Below are 9404 nucleotides of genomic sequence, written 5' to 3'. Positions count from 1 at the left end.
TTTATATTTTTTTTTTTTTTTTTTTTTCAAACATGAAAACGTATATTGTACATATATTGTTGAAAATATACTACTTATCGGACATTTTAAACGTATCCTATTTCTCTATCTGAACAAACGTGAAGAGATAAAAAAGAAAAAAAAAAGGATTCTTCTTTTCGAAAGAAGTAATTTAGTAATTCTTCGAGAAGTCTTCGACTTTAACCTCTCTTTGGTTCGATGCAGTGTATGTGTACTGCATCGATTCGTGGCTTTTCATAAAGTACGTACCATCAGCGTAGCTATATTTTTTTTCAAAGTTGAATGAAGTTTTGTTCAAAGACCGTTTATCCCGTCTATTATTATACAATACGATTCGATCGTAGTGCAATCACGTTTATGAATGAAACGTTATTCTCTCAGAGGAAGAAAAATTCGATAAATCGTGAAGAGTGAAGAGATAATAATGGAATTGTTACACAAATTGTAAAATTATATTTAAAGGATAGATACAATTCTATCCTCTTGTGAAAAGATAAGACCTCGTATTTTTTTCTTTCTTCAATTTCTTTTGAAAATTTCTTTACGAAATTTCTTCCCCGTTGCAAAACTACTTGCCTTTCTCAAATTACTTTCCAAAAATTGAATTGGGAAGTTGAAAAGCTTGAAACTCTAAACATCAAAACTTTGGAGATCTTTATCTCCAAAAACTTGCACAAACCTCGAGACCTCTCTAAATCTGTTATTAATTCTAATATAAAATGTTCACGAAATGCAATAAAACGATAGAAAACCGTTCGTCCAATCACCGGAATAAATTTTCATTCGCGCGTATCGTGTATACCAATGTATATACCAATGTTCGATTTGCCTTTGAAAAAAAGACCTCGAAAATTTTCGAGAGTTGATTCCGATGGAGACAATAGAAGAGACACAAGAGAAGTTTCCCCTATCAATATTCTCCGCGAGACCTTGGAAAACGCGATGGAACGCTTCTTTGGTCGTGTCCAGAGGTAAAAGTAATCGATCGCGGGCCGCCTGCAGACTCGCGCAGCAGGGCTGCAGGCCTGCATGTCGGGCTGCATAAGGGTAGGCGTGACTGAAGCAGCTCTAAATCCAGACTACGCCAATGTATGCGGTAATCGCGGGGAAGAAGTGTCGGGACGATTTGGTAAAATTAGAAGGCGAATTTTTTTTTGTATCCAAAGATGAAAAAGATGTATTAATAGTAGAGATTGAATTGATATTTAATTAGAAAATTCGAAAGATTAATTTAATATTTTTTTTCACGCGAACGAGATGTAAATATTGGTGAATACGAATGGGAATAAAACGAAACGAAAAGTTATTGATCTGTTGTCAATCAAAAATAATTTAATTTCATATTTTATTTTATCAATTATTTTCATAGGATTTGTCGATTAAGAAATATCGTTAAATTTATAGGTTAAAAATATTGATCTTTCTTGGTAGAATAAAATGATTACAAAAAATATTTACACATATTTTTATTCTCTGAATAAAAATCCTTTTATCAGATTCTATTTTTCACCTTTTTAATAATTATAAGTATGTATAATTATATTATCATTTAGTGTAATTATATTACTAATTTCTGTAAACGATACGATGTGCAAATACTTTCTGTAATCGCTATAATTTCATTTAAATCTAAAAATTTCTATTTCCACTCTCTATAAGAATAACAATTTCCATTTAAATAAAATAAAATTGACACCTCTTTTAATTAGATACAACTTTTAATTCGCCTATTGAAAATCTTTCAACAATAAATTAAGACAATTTCCTAACCTCCTATGATCGCAACGAGTAGCTCCACCTGAGTTAAGTGAATTTAGCTGACAGTGCACCAACTTTCCATTGCAAAGGCTTCTCCCGACTTAAATCATTAGAAAGATTAATTTCACGTGAACATCGCTATACACATTCAATGAAATTTCACTTCTATTTCGGATTTGCGGCAGACCTTTGGCATACGGAGGCCGGCAATCGCGTGTTTCGAATTCCTACGAGATGTTTCGAACTCGAACACTCCGCTCACAGAATACTCGTATCCTGTGAGCATCTATTTTTAACGATCGTGGAATTTGAATGGGTTTTAAGTCGAATTCCATGGATGGAAAATTGATTTTTCCTTTTCTGATATTTTCTAATAGAAATCCAAAATATTTTTTTCCTTTTTTTTTTTTGATTATAAAAGTTGAAATTTAAATGAATTATTTATTTATATTGATTCTATATATATATATATATATGTTGAGCATTCGATATATTTTACGAAATTTGTTTATATTTATTAAATTTTAGGATGATAGGCAAATTGTTTAAAAATAAAATAGAAAACGTGGTAAAAAATTAGATGTTAAAAATTAATTGCACGTATTGTATTATTTTTGGGAATAATTGTATAAGTGTTCGATGTATCTTACGAAAAATTATATATCGATATGAAAAAAACAATATGATATCGATTTATCATTGAATTTTACAATGATTTATTCAAATTTTTTAAAAAATCATTAAAAAACTAAATGCAAATATTATTTTTGAAATCAATGTATACGATCGATATATTTTACGAAACTTTATATATCGATATGAAAAAAAAAACAATTTGATATCAATTTTTGACATATATTATTAAATTTTTATTATTAAATTTTAAATTCAAATTATTTAAGAAGAAAATAGGATGAAAAGTTATATATATATATATATTATTCGATAAAATAAAAGGAAACATTAACGTCATCTAGTGGCAAAAATAAAGAAACTATTTGAAACTAGAATCTGATATATCTCATCGTCAAAGACAACGTGATTTTTTGACTGTGTTACTTTTTTGTATCATATGTATTGTGCCATTTTTATCTCTAACGGTAGAAAGGAAATCCATTAGAAATATATCACTCAATGCCGGTCACGTTTTAAAATGCAATCGCGAAAATACCCGCCTACTTCCGTAGGGTCAACAAACTGATTATGACATGTAGACCATGCTTCATAACTGTAACAGTGTCAACTAACGCGAGCTGCATAATAAGAATGATAATCTATATTTTTGAATATAGAATCGTGTCAAATTAATTTTTAAAATTAGAAATCAAATATCGAATATTTATCTCGATGCTTAATTATATTTCTGTTCAAAATATTATCGTTAATAATCCTGTTTATATTTAAATGAAATAATAGAAAGATTTGTTTGATATGAAATATATACAGATAATAAAATGGGAAAATATGATTATATTTTAATTTTTTTCCCGCATAAAATACAGAAATCGTTACATAAATAATGTATTTACGCGCGATAATAAATATTCCAGGAAGAACTATAATGATCTATAGGTGTTCTGACCGACTTGTACTCTCGTGTCTATTTCAGTTGAATTACAATGCCGTCATCGCCGAACATAAATGCAACATATACTCGTAACCATCGAAATAAAAAAACTATAACGCTGACAATGAGAGTTATAACGTCTAGTGATATTTCTGTTGTAAAATTTTAAACGTTTCCAAATGTTTAAAAAAACAGAAAAAAAAATTTCTTATCGATGTATTATTTTCAAAAATTCTCGAAAAAAAACCAAGAAAAATTTAATTATAAATTTTGTTTAAAAAAAATAATAATTTTTGTTTAAAAAAACTTATTACATTTCTCGTTTTTGCATTATTTTTAAAAAGCTAAAAATAGAAAAAAATTAATCGAAAAAATATAAATTTTGACTCGAAAGATGGAGATTATAGTTAAAGAATAGTTTTATAAGCGTATAGGATGAGAAATGTTTATTCCACCAATTTGTCGCTATTAATAGAAACGTGTAGAATCATGGACACACTCATCCTATCGCGATACCATGACGCGTAATATGTACTTTATTTCCGGTATCATCTAAACAAAATTAAGACGAATAGGAAACGTATGCAAAACGTTCCAACACGTTCGATCATTGATTTTCTATTTCTGTATTTCGAATGATTCACATGTCGACATCTAATGTCCTAAATTTTACATTCCTTCAGAAATACGTATATCTGCACGACTCTATCTCAAATATCTCGAATATTTAAGATGTTAAAATTCGTTTCGAGTATTAAAATTTTTTTAAAAATTATTCCTTATAGGTATAAATTGAAATAATTTCTATAATTTCTCTTCCCATTAATTTTTGACATTACTTTTTAATTTTTACTTTTCACTATCGCCACACGCGACGCGTAATTGCTTTTAGCGGTCGAAATTGAATGTCAGCTATCTCTAAGTGGATCAAAGTAGACTCTTGCCCGAGAATTTCCCCGAAATCTCATTTCCCCTGGCATTACGTGAACAATAATTGCGCGATCATGAGCGATCATCATTATCGTGCGAGCAAAAGAACTTACGACACGCGATATATAATATATAATATCGTCGAGGATGGAATAATAGGCGAATCTTAGAAAGACGACGATTTGCTTAAAAGAAAATTGCTCGAATAGAGAGGAAAGATGAAAAGATGGAAACGAGTAAAAAAAGGAAAGGAGTGGGGAGGGGGGAATTTAAACTCTAAATCTTAAATAAAAACTTTTAACATTAGTAACATAAAGTTTCTTTATCCGAATATATAAAAATATTCTTTTTTTATTTTTAATTTTTCCTCTAACTTCTTATTACTTTATTCGCGAAAAAGAAAAAAAAGAATCTTAATTACACCGTTATCTCTCTAAAAGTTATTTTGCCCAAGCGTTATTTCTCCTAGTAAGTATAATTAACCTCGTGAATAAATGCTTCGTGTTTTAAATATGTTTCCAAGAAACGCCTTTTTTTTTTTTTAATAAATATCAAAACGAAAATTACGATTAAGAAATATATTTCAGGAAGATACGGATCACTATCCGTTTCTTTCAATTTATCAATGACAATGGCAATATTTGATGTTTTTACACATGTGCATGTTATATAATTCGTTAAAAACATCTTCGAGTTTCCTTACTCGAGGAAATGGTCAGTTCATCTCCTAATGGAACAGACGTGTCAAACACAGGAACATCGTTCAATAGAGAAACAGGATGTGATCTTTAATCCATTTGCGCCTATAAAACGCAAAGTATCGTTTATCGTTGTAACTCTTTAATTCACCCAACATGAATTTATATATCTAACGAATCTTATTTTTCTTTTTTTTCTTGAAAAATATTTCAATAATAAACGAATATAGGAATAAATTAATTCAAAATAAAAAAATTTTCGAATCGAATTAACTATTGAAAGATATTTTTTAAATATGAAAAGAATTGGAGGTTAGGTTTCGTTATATGAACGAAAATTACTTGGAAACTGCACGTTTATAATTTATTTGCAAATTAAAAATATCGAGCCACCGTTAAATATTAAAAAAATGGAACAAAGTATTTGCAAATTGAAGCATTCATGTCATCAAAAATTGATAAGCCTACACAGAGAAGAGTTTGATAATATACTCGTTACACTAGTTTGATCTTTCACTTTTCATCGTTATCGGCCAGTAAGAAACTATCAATTGTACAGTCGATTTAAACAGCACAAAGCACGGTGGAACAAGATGGATACAATAGCCTCATAAATAACAATGGTTTCATTGTTGTCTTCTAACGCATCGTTCAATTGATCAATTCTCCACAAGAACGGTTCTCTTTCAACGTATAACATACAGTTTATCGCTATTAATGCCCTCCTGCTTTGTAATTGAAATTGTACTTTACCTCTAATGATTTAATCCTAATTAAGTATTCCCTTCGTTAAGGATTGAATGGAATCCATGATAATTGAGGTTAAGAATAAAAGCCACTTCGTACACAATTGGATGATTTATAATAAATAGTTTATTTTTATCTGTTAAAACAACAAATATAAAATATTTTTTTTATTACGAAATACTTGTGTAAATGTATTCTTAACCTTCTAAGAGTTCTTCTTATAATCCTATGTATTCTTATAATTCTTCTGTAGGATTCTTACAATTCTGTAATATACAATACTGTATTTTGAAACGAAAATAATAGAGTGTATTTATAGTTCATAAATAATCGAGAAATTATCGATTATGTCAAGCGTTGTGATTCATTGATCGTTTTTTTCGATACGAACACGTGTTCGTCTTTTCCAGCTATATATTTCCCTAATCGCTTGGCATAACAATGATGTGCACTCGATATAAATAAAAACGATTATCCGACAACGATTGAAAAAAATAAATTACAACAGTGCAAATATAATTAGGACTATTTAGAATTAATAATTTCAATTATTAATGATTTTTATGTAATTCTCGTACACGTAAGTAAATCGAAATTAGATGATTCAATTAATATATCTTTTAGAATCAACACAATGAACGATGAAATTGATAAATAATCCGATTTCAATGCAATTCTATTAAATTCGATCTAAAAGGAAAGCTCGTCTAGTGAAAAATCTAATGGAAAAAAATAATATCGAATCATTGAAAATCTTTGATATAATTTAGAGATTCTAATCCAAAAATACACGAAAGAAAATATTTTATAAATTAAAATATTCTTATATAAATTTAAGACATAATTAAACCAAAAATAATTATTTTATAAAGTAATTTTCATTTACCCTCTAATGATTTAATCCTAATTAAATATTCTCTTCGTTAAGAATTGAATGGAATCCATGATAATTGAGGTTAAGAATAAAAGTCACTTCGTACACAATTGGACGATTTTTAATAAATAGTAGTTTATTGAAATTAACTACTACTTAAAAAAAAATCCCTAGCAACAATAATATTCTGCATGAAATCATTATCAACTAATAATAATGATTATCATATTTAAACGAGGTTATGTATCTACCCACAAGTCCTAGAAACTATATCACTTGATTTTTGCTATTCCCCCTTAATATTTCAACATTACTCTGTAAATGTAATATGAGTTTCCTTGACATTGCCAGTGGCAACAACCGTAACGTCTTAATGTAACTAACTGTCAACGTACAACGCGATTCACCTTTCGCGGTTGTTGCGCAACCGTGCATGATGCATCGCGCTAATTGCACACGAAGACCTCGAGGCGGTTTTACGTTTATGCGCGTTGCACACCGCATTACATCACAATGTAGGCACATATATTTTCCGTGACCTTGAAACAAAATGCCAATGTCGATCGCGGTTAACGATGATGTATAAATATCCATTCTGTTGTTCGACTTCCGGTGATAAGTGTTAATGATTATTAGCGTAGATAATAGTAGAGATAGTGTTTCTGATTGAGCATTTTAAAAAACTTGTTAAAACTGGTTTTAATAAGCAAAAAATTTTATTCCTTTTAAAATTTTTTTAACTAGCTCATGATATTTATATTTAATTCCAATTTTAAAATTTCACTTTATTTTAATTAACGCAAATTTAGAATTTCAAAAATAAGGAATATATAAATTCTTGAAAAATTTCTAAATAAATTATTCTTTACTAAATTTATTTAAAATTCTCTAGCCACAGTAACACACGCAATTGTAAAATGCAATTATATAATTTCTAAGCAATTAATATCTAAATTAAAAAAAATATGAAATTTCTATTTCTATTACTACTTTCTTCTAAATTTATCAAAATTTAAATTATTCCCTAACCAAAGCAGCAAATCACAACAGTATGTTTCAATGGCATAAAGTAACCGACACACCGCGAACGAATGTTGCATTTCTAATTCAACGGGCCATAAATGTCGAGCCGATATTGCAGCACGGTAGAATAGGTTTGCGTATTTGCTAAACCACCCGCTCTATGTAATCTCTCGCAACTTCACTCTTTGGGTATTTACTAATCTCCCTTTAACGGACACACGTCGTATTTCCCTCGTAAAAGTGAATACACAAAGGAGGCGTAAAAATATTAAAATGCTTTTCCTTCTTTCGGAAAGCGTAATGAAAATGCACACAGAGGATGGAACTGGAATAGAAATGGCGGGTAGTATGATTGTTAAAAAATTTCAGCATGAATGTTAATGAGAAAAATGTTTTTCTTTAAAATTTAATGACTATAGTATACTTTTTAATTTTATTTTTTTATCATAAATATGAATTAAAATTTTTGTTTACGCGTTATTTTTTATGGAATGTTGATTTAGAATTTTTAGAATTTTTGTGCAAAATTGTATTTCTTACTTTTGAAGTGAGTTGAACTGGCTTTCTTCTAATTCCAATATTTCTAATAATTCCAATTTAAGATATTTTATATTTTTTCTTAAAAAAATAAATTTTTAATTTAGATACTATTTATACGAAATTTTAATTGCCAATTAACATTGAGCTTTGTATCAAGAAAATTACTATATTAGTTTCATTAAACTGATGAATGAAATCTAATAAAGATTCGTAATTAAAATATTTAATAATCCTTTCATTAAACAATCCATGTATACGTTGTTTTTAAATAGGAAATATTGCATAAAAAAAAGAATAAACAGGATTATATTCATTTTATAATTTTAAATCCCAAAAATTGTTTCATAAGAAGATTATAAATTATTAAAATTTTACCATATTAAAATTCTCAATAATAGTGCTACTAATCTATTAATAAATAAAATCAGTATACAAAGATATATTTTGAATATTTTAAATATTTTAGATTACGAAGACATTTAAAAAAATACGAAGAAAAATATGTTGCTCCATTAATCTTTTACAATTCGTAATTACACAGTATAAATTATAATCTTAAAAAAATAAAAAACGGATCAAGTCCAATTAATGAAATTAAAAATGCCAATTAAGATCAATGATAATGAATATGATTAATTTTGAAGAATTTTCGGATGAGGAATTTATTTTTCGATACGATTACGAACAAAAAAAAAGGATGGAATTTTTTCAACAATATTAATTTAAATTTATTCTCAAAATTATCCGTATTATATTTTCAATAATTATAAAATAAAAAATCTGAGATTCGTCATTTTGATAATTCTAAGATTTAAAAAAATTTTTATAAAATAAATATCCTTTTCAGTTGTATGTATGTTACATATCGCGAAAACTGTTATCGATTATACACTTTCCCTGCTTTTTTTTTTCTTCATCTTCCTTTTAATATGAATCACAAAAGATGGAGGAAAAGTATTATTCTCCGCCAAGCACCGACGATATTCAACTTTGTGATAAATCGCGCGAATGAAAGGCGTTCATTGTGTCTTTTGCCGTTCATCTTTTTGACGTGGGCGGTTCCAGGACAAAGAGGGAACAGGAGGCCGAGGAAAACAGAGCTTACATTGTCAAAGAGGACTGTAACCAATTTTCACGACAATCCGAGACATTTCTCAGGAAAAAGCAAAGTTCACTTAACAACCCAGGTTCATTTGTACGTCTCCTTCTTTAATTATTTAATATTCTGTTCACTTAACACACGGAT

At 28.4% G+C, this 9404-nt stretch overlaps 1 protein-coding gene across 13 annotated transcripts in view; it reads right to left on the bottom strand.

The window, feature by feature from the left end:
* Window positions 1-9404, bottom strand: part of LOC102672218 (sorbin and SH3 domain-containing protein 1) — a 115194-nt gene that overhangs the window by 101144 nt on the left and 4646 nt on the right. The window lies entirely within an intron of this gene.

The sequence above is a fragment of the Apis dorsata genome, unplaced genomic scaffold (genome assembly GCF_000469605.1).
Source record: "Apis dorsata unplaced genomic scaffold, Apis dorsata 1.3 scaffold_517, whole genome shotgun sequence".
NCBI lineage: Eukaryota > Metazoa > Arthropoda > Insecta > Hymenoptera > Apidae > Apis > Apis dorsata.
The sequence above is the reverse complement of the archived record's forward strand: the minus strand, read 5'-3'. Positions and strand labels throughout refer to the sequence as shown.